This window comes from Bos grunniens, chromosome 3 (genome assembly GCF_055505025.1).
Source record: "Bos grunniens cultivar Pamir isolate PY7600 chromosome 3, Bosgru_T2T1.0, whole genome shotgun sequence".
Taxonomy (NCBI): Eukaryota; Metazoa; Chordata; class Mammalia; order Artiodactyla; family Bovidae; genus Bos; species Bos grunniens.
Window position 1 is genome coordinate 30307742 of NC_141167.1, and position 18784 is coordinate 30326525.

The 18784-nt window shown below is 44.4% G+C and overlaps 1 long non-coding RNA gene across 1 annotated transcript; it reads left to right on the forward strand.

Moving 5' to 3' along the window:
• The first annotated feature begins 3529 nt into the window (after positions 1 to 3529).
• LOC147375407 (uncharacterized) lies at positions 3530 to 16126 on the forward strand. Its single transcript, XR_015161390.1, has 2 exons — positions 3530 to 3946; positions 15855 to 16126. It is a non-coding gene; the product is annotated as an uncharacterized LOC147375407 (long non-coding RNA).
• Positions 16127 to 18784: the final 2658 nt, after the last annotated feature.

Below are 18784 nucleotides of genomic sequence, written 5' to 3' on the forward strand. Positions count from 1 at the left end.
AAACCTCTCCTAAAGTGTCCCCTCCTGAAGAGCCCCTCCTCTGGCTTCAGCCTCCTCTTTTTTTTTTTTTTTTTTTAAATTTAGGTATCTGCGCTGGGTCTTATTTGCAGCATGTGGGATCTTCGGTGCCATGTGCAAGATCTTTAATTGCGGCATGTAGGGCAGGATCTAATTCCCCCACCAAGGATTGAACCTGGGTCCCCTGCATTGAGAGCGTAGAGTCTTAACCACCAGACCACCAGGGAAGTCCCTCAGCTTCCTCTTGGCCCTCCTCTGAGCACCTTCCTGCCTCTGATCTCCACCCCCACTTCCGCTCCTCTGTCCCTTTCGTGCAATGTTCTTTCCTTGACCCTTTCACAGTGACAGTGGTAACAGTTTAATAGCGTTTTTCATCAAACAATTTATGTGATATATTGCTCATTAATTATTAGTATATTTTATCATATTATTTTTAGGGATGGTATAAGACGAAGAGTGGGGCTTCCTAGATAGCTCAGTGGTAAAGAATCTGCCTGCCAATGCAGGAGACACCACAGATGTTGCTTCCCTCCCTGGGTCAGGAAGATTCCCTGGAGGTGGGAATGGCAACCCACTCCAGTATTCTTTTTTTTTTTTTGACTTATCTATTTATTTCTTTTAAAAATATTTATTTCTTTTTAATTGATTGATGATTGTTTTACAAAATTGGTTTGATTTCTGTCATACATCAACATAAATTAACCATAGGTGTACGTATGTCCCCTCTCTCTTGACCCACTCCATTATTCTTGCTTGGAAAATTCCGTGGACAGAGGAGCCTGGCGGGCTATGGTCCAGGGGGTCACAAGAGTTGGATAAGACTGAGCACACATGCATGATAAGATAAAGAGTATGTGCGTTAATTATGAGTGTATTTTATTTTTTAAATTGAAGTATAGTTGATTTAGAATATTAACTTCTATACAGCATAGTGATTCAGTATTTTTACAGATTATATTTCTTTACCACTGAAAATCAGGGTCAGTGGAGTCTCTCCTTGATTGATTGTCCCAATAAACAGCTTTTCAGGAAAAAAAAAGTTATTACAAGATAGTGGCTGTAATCCCCCATGCTATCCGATGTTTCCTTGTTGCTTACTTATTGTTACATAGTAGTTTGTATCTTTTAATCTCATACCCATATTTTTTCTTCTCCCCTCATCAGTGTATTTCATATTAAACAACTTTTTATGATTTTTGGATAAGGGATATATAAGAAAAAAGGCTAAATGTGTTCCTAAAAAGTGGATATAATTTTTAGCACTTACATTTACACTAAGCAATTTTTTGTGCCATATTTGGAAAACTTTGAACAATGATTTTGGGTTGTTCAGGATCCTTCTCATCATTCCTGCACTGCTATTATCTGGATTTACTATGAGTCCATTCACTCATTCAATGGTGGTTTTCCTTGAGCACCTACTTTGCGGCAGACATGGTTCTAGACTCCGGGGAAACAGCAAGGAATGAAACCATCTCTTCTTTCATAAAGCTCAGATTCCGATGGGAAGCAAACGTATGTGGTTTCATGGACTGGATCTTATTTCATCTGCCTCAACAGTCCTTCTTGTGTTTTGGGAGTAGGAACAAGTTCCCAACCTCCTTGTATTTCACCATCTCCAACATGTGATTTTTGGGACAGTTTTTGTGAGAACTTGGCTATTAGCAACGCCTGATGACTGAGTTTAATTAACCGTCACAATCTGGTAACTTTTCTAGTAGCTGACATCACAATACCAAGAGGAAGAAAGGAATGGCTGCCTTCCAAGGCTGAACTAGTTGTCACAGGGCCACTGGCCCTTGTGCAAGGTGTGAGAGGAAGTCACACTGCATACACTGCATTGGGGCGGTTTAGCATGGTGTCCACAGCATGGCTCTGAGAACTCACGGACCTGGGTCCGCATTCTGCTTTTGCCATGTGTATATCTATATGGCTTTGGGTAGATGACTTAACCTATTGGAAGCTCATTCTTTGCCAGTTCCCACTCCTACCTGCTGTGGAGTGAGGAAAGTGATACCTCAGAAGCTGGGAGTGATCAATGAGATTTTATACATGTGTGTGTGTAGATACAAGGCCTGGTATAGTGAGTGCCTGGCAGAAGGCTCGATGAATGGTAGCTGTTATTACTAAGTATAATTGAGTGTTATTACTTCCCTCCTACTAGCTTTATTGAGGTATGATTGACAAATAAAAATTGTATACATTTAAAGTAAAGAACATAATGTTTTGGTATATGTATACACTGTGAAATGATCACTACAATCAAGCTAACATATTCATCCCCTCACATAGTTGCCATTGTGTGTGTGTGTGTATGTGTGTGGTGAGACCACTTGAAATACATACTCAGAAAATTTCGAATGTAGAATATACAATTACCAACAGTTTCTACCAGCTGTTTCCTCTAGTCACTGTACTGTACATTTGGTCTCCAGAATTCATTCATTTTATAACCGAAACCTTGTACCGTTTGACCAGCATCTCTCCATTTTCCCCAGCCTCCAGTCCCTGGTAACCAACACCTACTCTGTTACTATGATTTTGACTGTTCTAGATAACACATATTAAATGATATCATGCAGTATTTGTTAGTGTTCAATTTTTACATATACCGGGAACTTGATTCATTCTACTGTAATTAGAAAGCATATACCATACAGTTTGACAAATGCTGAGACAAAGGAGATATAGGTTGATACAGTGGCATATAGCAGGGACACCTGGCAGTCTAGGCAGACTTCCTGGAGGAGAAGTAAGTTATAAGCATAACACTGAAGGACAAATAGGATACAGATGGTGGAGACGGTGTCTATGTATGCATGTGTGTATGTGTCAGAAGAGCGGTGGCTGAAGGACCTTGGTTTTACAGAGGAGACTCGTCAGTGGACAGGACAGATGCCAGTGTAACTGAGTAAATGTGATGTGGGGGAGAACTTGGTCCATTAGGAGCCTGGCAAAGTATAACGGTTCTGCATCATAAAGTTATGCATGTGTGAAGCTATAAAGGTGTGCTGCATGCTTAAGCTCAAATCAGACCTGGATTTGAGTCTTCTTTTGCTGCTTAACAATTTTGTTGCTTAGATGTCAGGTCGTGTCCAGTTCTTTTGCGATGCCACAGACTGTAGCCCACCAGGCTCCTCTGTCCATGGGATTTCACAGGCAAGAATACTGGAGTGGGTTGCCATCTCCTTCTCGAGAGTATCTTGCCAGTTCAGGGATCGAACCCACGTCTCCTGCATTACAGGCAAATTCTTTATCACTGAGCCACCAGGGAAGCCCACTTAAAAATTTTACCTTGGGCTGGATACTAGATTTCTTTCAGTATCAGTTTTCTTATCCTTACAATAGAGATAAAAATCCCTGCCTGGCAGGATCAACATGAAGCTATCTGAAGTACATCAGATACAATCAAGCAGTTAAAAAAAGGCAGGTGTCAGGGTTTTGCTAGTGGGAGTGGCTTCAATCCCTGGGTGTGAGTTCTTACAATGTCACGTTGGGCCTGTGGCCCACCGAGAGACTCTGAGGTTATTCTACCACCGCAAAACACCCAGGAGGCACCAGGTGGAGAGGACAAGAATAGCCAGGAGCCCTGACAGGGGGTGCCTGTAAGTGTGGTATACGCTGTGGCTGAGGCAGAGTCCAGCAAGCTGGTGTATGCTGCAGGGCGCATGTGCAGAGCTCCAGGTGGGATGGTTTGGACCTTCTCAGCTCTGCACAAACCGGTTCATCCTAAAGAAAATCAGTCCTGAATATTCATTGGAAGGACTGATGCTGAAGCTTAAACTCCAATACTTTGGCCACCTAATGTGAAGAGCTGACTCGTTTGAAAAGACCCTGATGCTGGGAAAGATTGAAGGCAGGAGGAGAAGGGGATGACATAGGATGAGATTGTTGGATGGCATCACTGACGCGATGGACATCAGTTTGAGTAAGCTCTGGCTGTTGGTGATGGACAGGGAAGCCTGGCATGCTGCAGTCCATGGGGTCACAAAGAGTCGGACACAACTGAATGACTGAACTGAACTGAGCTCTGCACAGGCTTGTGTAATGAGCTTGGCCCTCCTGGGTCTTAATTTCCTTACATGAAAAATGCAGGAGGAGTTTGCACGGCAAATTTGATCCTCCCCACCAGCAATGGAGAACTAGTTTGAGTGGAACTGAGAAACTTTGTCCAGATTCAGTAGGAAAAAGAGTTAAGATCAATCAGTAGTGTCTGCTCTGAGTGACAGGGCACTGGTAGCATGTGGACCATGTACTTTTTACCCTGGGAACTTGCTAGGAACCTCCAACATCACTGTGTGTTTATTTTGTACCAGGTGCCATACTAAATGCTTCTTGTGAATTGTATCATTTAATTCTCTTAACAACACTTTCAAGGTAGGCACTATTGTTATCCTCATTTTGCACAGGAGAAATCTGGCACAGAGAGGTTAAATAATTTGCCCTAAGTCATACAGGTGTTAGTTGTGACCAGTGTCTCTTCCAGCTCTCATTGTCTAATGAGACTGAAAGTTCTTTGAGAAGAGGAGCTTTATCATATTTATTTCTGAATCTCTAGACTATGATGCTTGGAGAAGGCAATGGCAACCCACTCCAGTATTCTTGCCTGGAAAATCCCATGGGCGGAGGAGCCTGGTAAGTTGCAATCCATGGGGTTGCTAAGAGTCGGATACGACTGAGCAACTTCACTTTCGCTTTTCCCTTCCATGCATTGGAGAAGGAAATGGCAACCCATTCCAGTGTTCTTGCCTGGAGAATCCCAGGGATGGGGGAACCTGGTGGGCTGCCATCTCTGGGGTCGCACAGAGTCGGACACGACTGAAGTGACTTAGCAGCAGTAGCAGCAGACTATGATGCTGGGAAAGATTGAGGGCAGGAGGAAAAGGAAAATGAAATGGTTGCATGGCATCACCGGCTCAATGGACATGAGACTGAGCAAACTCCGGGATGTGGTAAAGGATAGGGAAGCCTGGAGTGCTACAGTCCATGAAGTTGCAAAGAGTTGGACATGACTTAGCAACTAAACAATAGGGCCTAAGGGCTTTCAGACCATGTTTATTTCTATGCTGAACTCCGTGGCTCTAACGGAACATGTGATCCCTTGGGACCTCTGAATAACTTCTCACACCTGGGCCTAGCTTCAGAGCACTTGCCTCTGAATCTCTGAGACTGGGGCCTGGGTACCTGTGCCTCATGGTTGTGGCTAAACGTTCTGATTCTTTTTTAACCAAATGGTAGCTCTCCTTCTTTCTTTCTGCTTCATGGCACTGGGGGGTGCTGTTGGATAGTCTAAGAAGTAATATTTCCTTCAACCCAGGAAAGGCATTTCTTTTTGTTTTCAAATTTATTTTGTGTATCTCTTCTCAAGAACTTGGAGAAGTTGCAAGATGGACATGAACTAGCCTTTCTGTGGCTCTTCTTAATGTTAAGATTGATGTTTATGTGAGTAGATGTATAAGATGACAAGTCTGAAGTTTTGTTTTTAGATTTCCTCAGGAGCAGGAGTCTGTGTTTAGTAAGAGGAGGTTTGCAAGGAATCATGTGAGATGAGCTGGTCTGAATAATAGGCCCCCAGAGGTGTCCATTACCTAATCCTCAGAACCTGTGACTGTTACCTTATGTGGCAAAGAGAACATTGCAGATGTAATTAAGTTAATCATCTTGAGATACAGAGGTTATCCTGGTGGACCCAATGTACTCACATGTGTCTTTAAAAGCTGGAAGGGGATGCAGAAGGTTAGATCAGGGAAGGGGATGTGAGGATGGAAGCAGAGCCAGAGTCAGGGATTTGAAGATGTTTTGTTGCTGGCACTGAAAATAGAAAAAGGGGCCCCAAATAATGGGATGAATGCAGCCTATAGAACTGGAAAAGGGTTTTCCCCTAGAGCTTCTGAAAAGAACACAGTTTTGTTGACACTTTCATTTGGGCCTAGCAAAGTCCATTTTGGACTTCTGACCTCCAGATCTGTAAGATAATAAAATCATGTTATTACTTTACTACATTTATGGTAATTTGTAATAGCAGCAACAGGAAACTAATACATGAAGACTCCTAGAAACATTCCCTGTGGTAGACATTACTACTTGGCTACCCAGTGGCCCTTCCTTCCTTGCCTTCTTTCCAGGTACTCTTTTTTCCCAGCCTCCTTTGTTCTCTGGTGATCATATGACTCAATGAATCATAAGGAAGTCAGCAGGGGCAAATGTCTCCTTTCCTGATAAAGGAAACTAGGTATTCAGTGAGAGCTCTTCCATCGTCTCAGCTACCCTTGTGATTTTTTACTTTGGAAACTTATTGTGAAAATGTGATGTCTAGAGCTGCAACAGCCATCTTGGAACCCTGAGGTGAAGGTCCATATATCACGTCCTCAACCATCGTTAGGATTTGAAATCATTGTTAGGTCATCCCAGTGCATTCTATCTGTTATACTTTACCTTCTAAAACATGCCCCTAAGTTTTAAGGAGTCACACAATTTCCTCCAGAGAGTCATGTAAAATCAGGAAATATTTATTGACTACACCAAACTCCAAGGTGAACATTTGGACAAAGAGAGGAGTTCACAATGTATTAATAAGATCTTTGGTTACAAATATGCTAGAAACCCAACTTTATAGTGCTGCTGTGAGACTCAAATGAGACAAGAAATAAACCTAATGTAATTAGCATGGTAGTTAACAATGTTGGGCTTCCCTGGTAGCTCAGATAGTAAATAATCTGCCTGCAATGCCAGACACTCAGGTTTGATCCCTGGGTTGGGACGATCACCTGGAAAAGGGAATGGCTATACCCACTCCAGTATTCTTGCCTGGAGAATTCCATGGACAGAGGAGTTCTGGTGGGCTACAGTCCACGGGGTCACAAGAATTGGACATGACTGAGTGACTTTCACTAACAAATGCTAGTATACTAAGATTATTAGAGGACTTTCCATTGAGAAAGCTCTTTTATGTGGTTTTTATTTTGAGTTTCATCTTCAAAGAGATCTTGAAAATAAGGAAAATAAAGCTGTGACACTCTGTTTACAGATGAGGAAATGGAGACTCAGATTTTGTGATGCTTTCTCAGTGGCACTGAAACTATGGGCAGGTGCTCTCTAGGCCTCAGGTTTCCTAATCTCTGTTTTCATGCTTCTATCCTTCATGGGTTGTACAGTGTCAAAACGGATAAAAATCATCTAGCTCAGAGATGGTAAACAGATTTTATTTACTTCATGTGCTGGGTCTGATCTACTTGATCTAGCTCAGAGATGGTAAATGGATTTTATTTACTTCATATGCTGGGTCTGATCTACTTGTACAGATTGCCTGAAGCAATGCATTGCATCCTGCTTATGGGGAATGGGTGCTGTGACTGATTAGCAGTGTCTGCCTGGGCTTTTGGGTGGATGAGTGAGAGTGATATGTACTTGCTCTGTCTTATCTAGTCCAACTTTCTCATTTAGCCAATGAAGAAATAACCTTCAGCGAAGGGAATTGACTTATTTAAGGTTACACAATGAACTAGGGGCAGAGCTTTGATTAATGGTTGTTTTTTGTTTTTTTTCTTCACTTCAGTTCAACTTCCTAGACCCCAGTTTCCAGGGAATACTTATATGCTGTTCGTCAGAATGTAAATTGATGTAGTCACTATTGAAAACAGAATGGAAGTTTCTCAAAAATATAAAAGTAGAACTACCATATGACCCAGCAATTCCAATATATCTGAAAAACAAAAAGAAAAAATACTAATTTGAAAAAGATATTAAATACATGCACCCCAATGTTCATAGCAGCATTATTTATAATAGCTAAGATATGGAAGCAACCTAAGTGTCCATCAACAGATGAATGGATAAAGAAGATGTGATACACACACACACACACACACACTGGGATGCTACTGGGCCATGAAAAAAATGAAAATTTGCCATTGCAACAACATGGATGGACTTGGAGGATATTATGTGAAATAAGTCAGACATAGACAAATACTTGTGTATGGAATTTAAAAAAATATAACAAACTAGTGACTATGACAAGAAAGATGCAGACTCACAGATAAATAGAGAATAAATTAGTGTTTACCAGTGGAGAGGGGCAGAACAGGAGTAGGAGATTAAGAGGTACAAACCACTATATAAAACATAGATAAACTACAAGGATGTATTGTACAGCACAGGCAATGTAGCACGTATTTTATAATAATATATATGGAGTAAAGCCTTTAAAAATTGTGAATCACTATGTTGTAAACCTGAAACTTATGCAATATTATACATCAACTATAACTCAATAAATTTTTTTTTAAAAACCCATCATTTTCCTTACCTCAGCAGGATTTCCACTGTTGAAGTGGAAATCATCGAGGCAGTCTAGAACATTAAAGGCCACAGGTTCTGATCTCACAGTTTATTGCTGTGCAGCAATAAACACACATCAGCTAATCTTTTTGTGCTTAACAGATAAATTTACTTCCCCTGGATATCTTCCCCTATCTCAAAGAAACTGGACAGCTTAAGCCTTGTGAACTAGACGTTGCCTAAGACATGTCAGCTAAAGAGGTTAAAATGAAGCAAACTGTGGCATAGGCTACGTGGAGACCTTGACAGGTGGCTTGAGTAGGTCACTGGGTTCTCAGTGTGTTTTCAGGCTGTAAGCTGGAGAGGAGAGAAGAATGACTAGATTTGTACCTGGCGAGAAATAAAACACAAGCAATCCTTTACTGCCCAGGTTACAGAACTCCAGCTTGATATTTGACATATGACCAGGTGCTGGAAAGAATCCCATTTCCCACGGGCATTTGGCCCTTTGTGGGTGAGCCTGGGTTGCTCTCAGGTTTTCAAGTAATCAGAAGCTCTAGGCCCTTCTGGTTTGGAGGGAGATCAGTGACCCAGGCTGCTGCCAGGGACTCTGGCTGGCTTGTTCATTTAACTGACGCTCCTTAGGCCCTGGGATGTATGGTGGTTTGTAAACTGCAAAAGCACCTTGCAAATGAGAAGTAGCATTTCAACAACATACTTTACTTCTACACTTTTCAGAGGAGGACTTTGGGAATCTGTGGAAATTCTTCTTGTTGGTGACAGTGAACTGGAGCGTATATTTGAGGGCTTCCCTGGTGGCTCAGATAGTATATTTGAATCTGTATACTGGATCTGTGGCTCAGCTGGTAAAGAATCTGCCTGCAATGCAGGAGACCTAGGTTCGATCCCTGGGTTGGGAAGATCCCCTGGAGAAGGGAAAGGCTACCCCCTCCAGTATTCTGGCCTGAAGAATTCCATGGACTGTATGGTCCAAGTGGTCACAAAGAGTCGGACACAACTGACCAACTTTCACTTTCACTGGGTCTTCCAGCAGAAACATCATAGACTGAAATTGCAGAACCAGATCATAAAAAGTTAGTTTTTCTGGCTTAGTATTACTGTTGTCCTGAAAGTCAATGGTTTCATTTTTTAAATACTCCATGGTATTTCAAAGTTTATGAAGTCCTTTCCCATATGTTATTCTGTTGATTTTCTACCTGTGGCAGGGGGTAGATTCTCCCTGTTTTAGAGCAGAGGAAACAGAAGTTCAGAGATGCTGAGTGACAGGTGAGAGGTCAGGTGGTAAATCACTGGAAAGTCTGGGACTTGACCTGGGGTCTTTTGGGGCTCAATCCAGCAGTATTTCTGTCTCTTGGCAGCAGCCTTTGCAGGGTGAGTGTGGTTACCTGGAGTCTTGAGGAAGGAGTGGAGGTTAAAGGCAGGGGAGGGGCTCCTGTGTTTGGAGCAGCTGGAAGTGTTGGGCTTGGGGTGGGTCTGCACTGGCAGAGGACTGAGCAGGCAGGATTCTGTGGGGTGAAGAACACAGCACAACCAGGAGATTGGTTTGTTATCACCTGCATTTGATTGACTTCTGAAGTTGGATTAGGCAATGTGTTGCAGGCTTTACCTGCATAATCTCACTTCATCTGTAGCAAATGCTATTACTTTTAGGAGGTGGAACCCGAGTCAGGAAGCCGGGACCCCTGACCCAAAGTCGCATAGCTTGGGAAAGGACAGGGCCCAGGTTAGTGCTCTGGTATATCAGCTCTGAAGCCTATGCCTCTGATGACCATATGATGCCAGACTGTGTGAGCCTATGAAGTACAGTATTGGGAAGTAAACTTGCAAATGTAGGCTGGGGCCAGCTGGGCAGGCTCTGAGATGCCAGATTAAGGAGCTCTGGGCACTGTTTTGTGGGCAGTGGGAGCCACTCAGTGGGAAAGGAGAGCAGAAGTCCACCCTTCTTCTTGAGTCAAATGGAAATTTTACTTTAAGTCAAGAGGGTGCACGCCTGATGCCATTTCCATGGGTTCTCATGCTGCTTCACCCCCATTCCCGCTATACCCATCCAATGTCTTCTAAAAATCACAAAGAACCCCTTTAATTCTGAATCTGTTCTTTCCAAGACCTTGGCGAGGGTCCTGAGAGGATGTGAAAGGCCAGTCTGGCCTGGCCAGCTCCTGTCTGTCTCTCTCTGGCCAGCAGCTCTGCACAGCAGTTCCCCAGGGAGCGCACTCTTTGGCATCCTTGACTTATTTCGTGTGCCCTAAATAAACCTTGTGGATTTAAATGCTCCCATGGGACCTTTCTGGAGTGGCGAGTATTCCTGAAACAAAAACTCCGATGACGTTGATGCACGTCTGGTTCATCAGTCTTGCTGACAAGGGACTGAATTCCCAATGGCCCATTCAGTCGGTCATTGCTGATGCCACAGGGGCCTGGCCTGGACTCCTTGCTGGTCTCATAGGTCAGAGTGGAGGTGGCTGTGAGGGATGTAAGAGCTTCCCGGGACTTCTGTCTGGGGATTGACGTCATGTGATGGGCTGTGATGGAAAGGAAGGGCCTGGTCCAGACATGCCCAGTGTGTTCTTCACAGGAGATGTGGTTTTACATCTGTGGCCTTTCCACCCCCATCTGATATAATTGAGCACATCTGTCTATTGCTTTATATTTCATACTGTATAAGGATCGTATACAAATATGAGCTCATTGAGTTTTCACACCCCAGGAAACACAAACTACCCAAAATTTATAGGTCAAAGCACCGAGACTTAGGGGATGTCTCTTGGACTAGTTTCAGTGTTCTGTCCTCCTTCTTCCCCTTACAAAATGCATAATCAGGTGAAACTGGATTTTAAAGATTACCAAGGCAGGCATGATTTGGCAGGGAGGTGAGGGCGGGGGTGCAGTTTTTAGGAACAACTCACAATATGCTGCTTAGCAGAGGGGCTGTGTGCTGGTTATCTATCTGTCTTTTGTCCTTGCAGATCCATTCTCTTCTGTACTCTGCACCTTGGGAAGCTGACTCTAACAGCCTGCTTCTATGGGTTCATTGCCCACTGGCTTGGGGTCAGCCAATAGTTGGCACTGGCAGGGGATGGGATGGCGGGGGATGAAAGTGACTGGCAGGGGTTCCTCCCAGCCCAGGGGGCCACGAGTTAGCCAAGTGGTCGGCAGCCTGGCTGCTGATAACCCCAGGGCACTAAACCTACCTTGATGGTTTGCTTCAGTTCTGCTCACATCTTACAGAAGAGCCCCTTTGTTCATTGCCCACCCCTTCTACAGATTTAGTGTACTTTCTGAATCTGCTGGGAACCCCCTACAGCTCACTACACACATAGTGAACTTGAAAGGGTTGTTTGTCACATACCTGCATTAAAGAGGGTATTGAGTATAAATGTCTGCTATTGATCTGCAGGTTGGATAAGGACAGGCTGTGTCTTTCCAGGCACTAATTGGCAGGTGTGACTTATCTCCCTTGTTGGTCTCTTTCTCCTCTGGTTCCTGCCCAGCCAGGAATTTTCCACCTAGTTAAGCTTCCAGATAATGAAATGTCCACTTTGAATCGGAGAAGGCAATGGCACCCCACTCCAGTACTCTTGCCTGGAGAATCCCAGGGACGGGGGAGCCTGGTGGGCTGCCATCTATGGGGCTGCGCAGAGTAGGACACGACTACAGTGACTTAGCAGCAGCAGCAGCCACTTTGAATGCTGTGAATCTGAGAGAGTGGCTCAGGTCAAGTTAAGAGTTGATTCTGGTGCCTGTTTCATGCCTCGTGCTCAGTGAGGGCTGTGGTGGTGCCAGCGATTCTGAGATGGGCTCCCAACAGACTTCCTGCCACAACAAAACCCCTGGTTGGCGAGAAGTTTTAACTCAGAGATTGCTCCATCACTGTACAGGTTATGATGTTTGTGAATACCTTTGTAAAGCGGATGTGATAATTATCACAGCAAACCATGGCCAAAACAGAGAAAGGAGAAAACTCATGAAAAATCCTGGGTCTGATGCAGCTCTGCTCTGATTTCCAGATCAGAGTTGAAATTGTCTCTCTTTCTTTAAAGGTGTGTGCGTGCATGCTATGTTGCTTCACCCATGTCTGACTCTGTGACCCCATGGACTGTAGCCTGCTAGTCTCCTCTGTCCTTGGGATTCTCAAGGCAAGAATACTGGAGTGGGTTGCCATTTCTTTCTTCAGAGGATCCTCCTGACCCAGGGATCGAACCCATGTCTCTTAGGTCTCCTGCATTGGCAGGTATGTTCTTTACCACTAATGCCACCTGGGAAGCCCCTTCTTTAAAGGTGCACACAGTTAATCCCACAGCTCTAGGCTCTGATCAGAATCTGTCATCTGTATCTGGCAGAGTGCTAAAAAAGACCCCCGTGGATTATTTCTCCTGTGTCATGTCCTTTTGCAGTGTGACCTCGCCTCCTCCTCCCAACGAGGAATTTGAGTTAATTTCTTTACCTTCTGGAATCTAGATTGGACTTCTGACTTGGTTTGGCAAGGAGAATGCAGCAGAATTGACATCCTGAGATTTAACGAGCCTTTTCAGAACGCTTTTGCTCAGAAAAAAACAGATTTGCCATGTAAAGAAGCCCAGAGTAGCCACGTGGAGAGAGAGGCCACAAGGAGTAAAACAGACACTCTACAGAGCAGAGAGGAGAGTCCCCACTGAGCCCTGCCAGAATTCCCCATCCTCAGAACTGGGAGCAAAGAAAATGATTGTTATTGGATGCCAACAGGATGTGGTGTTGATTGTTATTTGGGTGGGTTATTGTGCAGCAATAGAAAACTGGTACACTGTCGTGTCTGGCTTTACTTGACACAGAGGGTGATGGGCTTGAATGAATTCACAAATTCAAAACCCATGAATTCACAAATATTGAACGAATAACTTTTTCAATAAATACTTTATGTGTTGTCATCTGTTGGAAAGAGTCCAGTCTTGGATCTGGGTTTGGATCCTGACCTTGTGAGTGATCTTTCTGCCCATGACTTTCCATTTGAGAAAACAAATGTGGGACACTCTGAGATTATAGGAGATGATGAATGTACAGCATGTGGGCATGGACAGCACCAACAAATATGACCATTAATTTTCCTTTATGACTATGAAGAGAGCAAGCTCTTTGCTGTCAGTATGCTTATAGGTTAGTGAAGAAGTATGTTTAATTTGAAGGATGAGTATGATAAATTCCAAACCATAAAACAGAGTCCAGGTGAGGGAGGGAGGGATTCATTCCAGGGAATGGCTTCCTACAAGAGATGGCATTTGAACCAGGGCTTTCAAAAGAAAATAGATTTTAGCAAGCCAACAACCTAGGTGACAGGAAGTCTCCTTAATGACAGTAATTCTTGTCACTTGGGTTTTTATGTATTGTTGGATTTTATTCCTTGTTTATCTTTGCAGCTTTTCCCTCTTAAAGTATGATACACTCATGGATCAGCACCAGGGCAGTACATGTGGGGAAGTGGGAAGTGGAATGCAGAGTGCTTCCATATGCAGGGGCCAGGATCTGTCTCGCCTTTTCTCCAAAGCCTCCAGCCCCAAATACCTTTGCTCTGAGTGTAAACAGGGAAACACCATCTTGGATTCCAGAGCCACGGAGTAGGGCTGGATTCTAGCCAGATGAACTTGGCATTTTATTTTCCTAGATCCTCCCAGGTCAGCAGCCAGTGTTGGATTTTATACAATCTGGCTGAGGGGGGCAGTGGCTGTGGGCCCCCACCACAAAATCTTCAGCCCTTCTTGAATTAGGTAGATAACATTGCAGTCTCAGCTGCCTTATAGTTTCAGCATTGGCTATGTAACTTCACTTCTTTGTGTCCAGTTTCCTCCTCTTAAGACGGAGATAATTGGAACCTCTTTTATAGGCTGTTGTGAGGATTAGATGCGGTGACATACTGGGGACTTTGAAGTCTGCGCCTGGCAGACTGCTGCCCCTAACAAATGCTCTTTCTTTTTGCTGTGTCCTCTTGCTGTCACAGAGTGGTTTTCCTTTAAGTGACTCCCCACTTCCCTTACTTTCCTTCCCCTTAGTTCTGTCTCACTGTTAGCTGCTTCTGTTGGTGGGAAGAGGCCAGCAGCATAGCAGGTTTGAAGAAGGATTTGAGCTCTAATCTTTATTAGCTTTTTATTTTGTAGTGGGGTATAGCCAATTAACAATGTTGTGATAATTTTGGGTGAACAGCAAAGGGACTCAACCATACATATACTTGGCTGAGTATACATATATCCATTCTCCCCCAGCTGAGTTCAAATCTTGATGCTATTGTTCACTGTCTTGGTGACCTCGGGAAACTTACTTATGCTTACTGAACTTTCATTTTCTTTCTTGCAAAATGGGCATCCAAATATCTACTTTATACTTCTGAGATTAAATGACTTAATGAGTGAAACATGCTCAATAATAATAATGTTCCAATTTGTAGCTTTGCCATTCACTCTGGCTTCTGTATACCTTTCACAGGCAATAACCAAAAGGACTGAATTTAATGACACTTATAGAGTTGTGTTTTCTGGTGACTCATTTGAAAAAGGGAGCCAGGTATTGAGTGAATATTCTGTTGGCCTATCCTTGAGGTCTGGTTGTCCTACCTAACTGGAGTCAGCTTCTCTGGAGCAGATTGTGCAAAGGTGTGGCCCGGGGAGGAGGTGGATTTGCCACCACTCCATGACAGATTCTGCACCAGGCTACAGGAAAAAGAAGACAGAGCCTGCCTCTGAGTAGCTCAGGGTTTAGCAGAAAAGACCAAAATATAAGGGTTTGACTTCACAGTTTGGGCTGCAGATATAGTCCTCCCCAGGGTCCTGGAATGCAGTCTTCTCTCTAACTTGCTCCTGTTCTTACTAAAAGAAGCTGGTTCATTCTCCTCCAGGAACCCTGTTAGAGTCCCTAGATACTTGCTACTATGTGTATGCTGCTGCTAAGTCACGTCAGTCGTGTCCGACTCTGTGTGACCCCACAGACGGCAGCCCACCAGGCTCCCCCGTCCCTGGGATTCTCCAGGCAAGAACACTGGAGTGGGTTGCCATTTCCTTCCCCAATGCATGAAAGTGAAAAGTGAAAGTGAAGTTGCTCAGTCGTGTCCGACTCTTCTCGACCCCATGGACTGCAGCCTACCAGGCTCCTCTGCCCATGGGTTTTCCAGGCAAGAGTACTGGAGTGGGGTGCCATGGGGAGGCCCAAACCTGCTGTCTCCCAGCTCATCACAAGGAGTTAGACTGCCGTCTAAGGCAGGAGGCTCCCACCTTCCACAGGAGATGACCTGCTTCAGGATGGTCTGGTGCCTGCTAGGTGCCTGGAGAGGGGAACTTGTGTAGCAGCTGTAGTGAAGGGAGTCTGAAGGAGCCTTTTTCTCTATTTTTCTTGTCGCTACTGATGGATTTCTTTAAGGGTGGATGATTTTCCTTACTAATGTTGAACTTGGGAGCTGACCAAATGGAGAAACTCTTGCCTGGTAAACATTGCCAGGTGTGGCAGAAAATACTACCCACTAAAATTGTACCCACTAATATTCATGTTCTTTTCTTCCTCCTGGGCACGGAACTCAGCTGCACTCCCAGACTCCCTTGAAGCTACATGCAGCCATGTGACTGAGCTCTAGCAAATGGAATGTGGGTGAAAATGATGGCAGCACTTCAAGATCTGGCCCATATGTGATCCTTGTTCTCATACTTCACCTACCTGCTGTGTGGCGATAACTCTAAGAACCTATTTGGAAGGAGTCTGAGTTCCTAACACATAGAGCAAGCTTCCCATTCCCACCAACCTGCACTGGGCTATGGCATAAGACAGAAATAAACTTGTAGTGTGTTCAACTATTGATTTAGGCACTGAAGTGATTTTCTCTAAAGTGACTTGCTGCCCCTGTTTCTGGATAACAGAAACTGACCTCATTTGAGGTGGCCCTTTTCAAGGAGCCAATTATACAAGTGACCAGGAGAATCCAGTACAGTGTGATGAAACGGTAACAGGCACTAGCAGGACAAGCAGAGTAAGCTCCTTTCTCTGGGAGCTCAGAGAAGGCTCTTAACTCAGGCTTGGAGCCTCATTCAAGAAAGGATCTGCAGAGCCACTCAGAGTGAAAGGTGGGGGATGGGAGGAAGAGGAAGAGAAGGTAAGCAGGCACTAAGGAATCTGGGGCAAAGTGAGTGGGAAGGGTTTGGAGCCTCCGGCCAAGGCCAAGTTAGGAGCTCTAGCTGAAGCAGAAATAAGGAGTCCTAGGGCAAAGCTTTAAGATCTTGAGTTCTGTAAGAGCTGGTTTGGTTGGCTTGGTTTTAGGATTCAAGCTTGGGGAAGAGCATATGCAGTTCAACAGGAGATGAAGCAAACAGAGCCATCCACAGTCTCTGAATCATTGTCAGCTGGGTGGACCTACCATAGGATCTTCAGGGAAGCCCCTATATGCATCTGAGATATTCTAGGTGGATAGCGATGAGAGATGATGGGTTTAAGATCTATTTAAGAGATAGAGCTTGGAGAAGGAAATGGAAACCCACTCCAATATTCTTGCCTGGAGAATCCCAGGGATGGAGGAGCCTGGTGGGCTGCCGTCTGTGGGGTCGCACAGAGTTGGACACGACTGAAGCGACGCAGCAGCAGCAGCAGCAACAAGAGATAGAGCTGGACTTGGTGACTGCTGGGAAGAGAGGAGTTGAAGCTAATATCCAGCTTTTCAGTTCAGGGGTTTTGGATGGATGGTTCTGCCATTCACTCACAGAGGGGATTTAAGATGAGCAGTACTGCTGGGTAGGTAGGAAAATGAGTCTGGGTTGGCGAATCTTGGATTTGAAAGGTTGTTCAATACCTGGCTCCATTTTCCACATGGATCACCAGAGAACACAACTCTAGAAGTGTCGTTAAGTTCAGTCCCTTTGGTTATTGCCTGTGAAGGGTGTACAGAAGCCCAAATGATTGGCCAAAACACAAATTGGAACATGATGGGGGACTACATATTCCTGGAGGAAGGGGAGAGATATTGAGTAAGCCCTGGATTGAGTATGTGTCATTCATTAAGTCATTTAATCTCAAAAGAATTGTGTAAAGCAGATATTTGGATGCCCATTTTGCAAGAAAGAAAAGCTCAGTAAGCATAAGTAATTTTCCTGAGGTCACTGAGACAGTGAACAGAGGTTTGACAGGCCCCCTGGGACATCCCATAAGAGAAGGCCAGTAGGCCTATGGCCATCTGATCTCATGAGTGTGGCTAGAGCTGGAGAGGAGTAAATGAGAGGAGAAACAGGCCAAGACTGAATTCTGGGGAGCACAGATAATTATAGGATGGAGGGACAAAGAAGGGCCCATGTAGCTCCTTTGGGTTACCCCTAGCCCCCCAAAAGCCTCCCTTCCTGTTTAGGGTACAGCCATACAATGCCTGGATGATTTCTTCAGCTTCAGCTTTATTTCTCTTAGACTAGCTGTTGGGTGAGGCCCAAACATGCTCCCTTTCTGAGACCACCTAAGCTGGGATACTCCACCAAGGCAAGTCCAGTTCTGCACTGGGACCCTGCTCTCCTAAGGCTCCCTATCCAAGGTTTGGTTTTCCAACTCCCCTGCTTCAGCCTCAGTCGTGGAACTGGAGTTGGTGGTAAAGCTTCTGGCTGTAGAATTCATTATGGGCCCCCACTCTCCTCCTCAGGCAGCCCACTGACAGTCTGACTCAGGCGCGAGTTCACACTTGGGGAATTTTAATAAATGTTGAGCATCCCAGCCAACCCAGATTTCTCTGTTTCTGTGCCAATGGCTTCTCTAAGGTGATCCCTTCCCATTTGTCATCCTCTGTGCCAGACTTCCTCTGGCCTTTTAATTAAAGCCCCTCCCCAAAGAAGAAAGCATTTGGAAGGTGTGGTGCACGCTCCTTTAAGCTAATTGACCAACGTGTCTGAACATTCATGTGGTTTTGTTTAAACAGTCTGACGTAGGTCAGAAACATTTGTTTTCTGTAGGGTTCATGTTTTTTTTTTTTTTTTTTCTTCTTGAAACTTCCATGAAACATTTTTTTTTTTCAGATTGATCTGAGCCAAATATTCTCCTAACTTGCTTAAATTGTCACAGATGATCTTCTGGCAACAAAATACCATCGACCTATCTGATTTGGTGTTATAGGCTGCAGAATGATCAGGTTCCATAAAAACCACCCAAAGGACTTCCCTCTGCCCTTATGAAAGCATTACCTGGACGTTGCCCTTCATGCCAGAAGCTACTATGATCCTAATTGGATCATTTAACCACCACGCTACCCTAAGTGTGCTTTTCCTGCAGTGACCTGGTGGGCTCACTAGAAGATGAATCCTCCAGCCACCCTGGACTCCTCTTTCTTTCTCAAATTCCACATTCAATCAGCTACAGGCCTGGGTAATTTGGTCAGTATATATTTATTAAGAGTGGACTCTATGACAGGGATTATGTTTCAGCACTGGGAGAACAGTGGCAAACCAAGTGGAAGCAGTGCCCACAGTCCTAGAGATTTCACTTCACAAGG